This window comes from Pteropus alecto, unplaced genomic scaffold (genome assembly GCF_000325575.1).
Source record: "Pteropus alecto unplaced genomic scaffold, ASM32557v1 scaffold92, whole genome shotgun sequence".
In the NCBI taxonomy this organism is placed as follows: domain Eukaryota; kingdom Metazoa; phylum Chordata; class Mammalia; order Chiroptera; family Pteropodidae; genus Pteropus; species Pteropus alecto.
In genome coordinates, this window is record NW_006432447.1 from 14,636,739 (window position 1) to 14,638,915 (window position 2,177).

The window sequence follows — 2,177 nt, forward strand, 5'->3', positions numbered from 1 at the left end:
AGTTGTCCTGATTTCTTGTAGTCTCTGGACACATCTGTGAGTGCTTATATTTATGGTTGATTTACAGTAAAGGTTTGATTAAGATATCTCCATATCTTGCAATGCTTAAGATACCTCCATATCATGTATGCTTAATATGCAGAATGGACCAGGCAAAGAGCAGAGTTTCAACTGTCAGTTCAAGGTCAAACTAAAATATTTTAGTCCACACAGCCAAGTCATTGAGATTGGCAAAATCATTAGTCTATTCACAAAAAGCCTCCAGCTTCTATGAGGCATCGTTGGTCCATCTGGGAAACCCAAGGAAACAGACTGCTTTCAAGACAAGCTCTATTTTTTGGTCATGCTACAGCACAGGTGTTTCAATTGTATCAGTATAGTCTGTCATCATAAACTGGAAAATTCATAATAATTACAGTATTTTTTGTGTTCAGAGGTAAGTGGAATTTTTTATTTAGGAGCATTAGTTACTACTCATGAAAACACATCTAATTGCTTTTCCTCACTCATATCACTTAATATGCCATACTCTGATGACATTTCTAATATGACCTTGAAAACAGGTAAACTCTCTGTGTGTAGAGTGAAAATTTAAATAAATGCAATTAATTAAAATGAGTATGGGGAGAATTTGAGCAATATATAATTGATTTGAAACAGCTTAACAATAAAATCACTGACCAAGCAGCCTTACTTTGCAAACTCTAGCTGGAAAAGCCACATGGCATATGTGTGGAAGAAGCCTTCCAACAGTCATATGTAGAAGTGACATCAAAAGAATAGGAGAATGCAGGAACCTCTCCTTTTCTCATTTTGTGTATGTGAATTTGTGGGTAGAATCTGCTTTGCCTAACCCAATCAAGGTACTCCCATTCCCTTGCCACAGAGGCTGCCTGAGACAACATGTTTTATGCCAATCAACACATAGCATTCCCCTGGTGCTTTGCACACATAATTAGGGCCAGTGAGACAGAAAGAAAAGTTCCAGCGGTTATACTAAAAAGAGGTTACACTCACATCAGGAAAGCCATGCCATGCCTTGAAGACATCATTGCACAATTAAATCAAACCCACCCTAAAACTAGACCATCTGGTCATATAACCTAAATAGTCCTAAATGTTTTATAAGTATAATTCATATTTTTAAATTGTAAAGGACTTCAACTATATAGAAAAGCAGGTACACACTAAGACAAATACCTATGTACTTCATTTATTTTAGGAAATATTGACACTTTTCTACATTGCTATTAAATCTTTTTTTAAAAAAAGTGTTTAAAATGTTGTAGAATGACTTAACTCACAGCTCTGCACTCAAATAATTAGGAATAGAAGTAGAACTACTGTGGAAGCATTACTGATGAATTAATTCTGTGTGCTAGAGGCAGGCTACCTCTACTTTTTAGAGAGTTCAGGTTAAAAGCCTAAGATAAATGCAGTAAATAATACTGCTTAGAATCTGAAAACATGATTGAAGTGATATGTCGTCGTGGAATGTTGACCAACTTGACATTCTTATATCACACTAGGGTTATAAGAATGGAGAATGAGCCATAGAAACAGAACACAATGTTTTCCTTTATCATTCCTGGCCAAAGCTATGCCAACACTTTGATAAGGTGGCCACAAGTAACTTCCACGATTGCCACATCGTGGGGCACAGTAAATGATGGGTTCTCTTCTCTTCATATCCTCATTATGCTGTGTGTATGAGATTCCAGCATAAAGACTGATGCTAAAGAGAGGTAATTAAATTAGACAGAACCAAAGAACCTTAGAGACCATCATTCTGCAGCTCTGATAAAGCTGTCCAGGCAAGCAGCTGTGCCTCCTTATAAACGTTCTTTTCCTGTTTGCATGGGCCCTGTTACAGCTGCCACTACAGATCTGAGAGTGCTATGCCAACAGCTCTAATAACCTAAGACACACCTAACTTCGAGTCAAACTGAACTATTAGTTCAATTACAATTGGTCCGGGTTGTTTCCAGGATTTCTGGAGCCTAATGGAGATATAGCAATGTCCTACATCCCTCTCTACTTAGTTTCATCTGAAAAATCCACTTTCCCTTCCTTTCCTGACTTTACCTCAATTTGTGTACAAATAGTAAAAATATATGCAGATAATATGCTTGCAAAAAGATATCCATATTTGAAAATATACCTATAAATATTCGTAG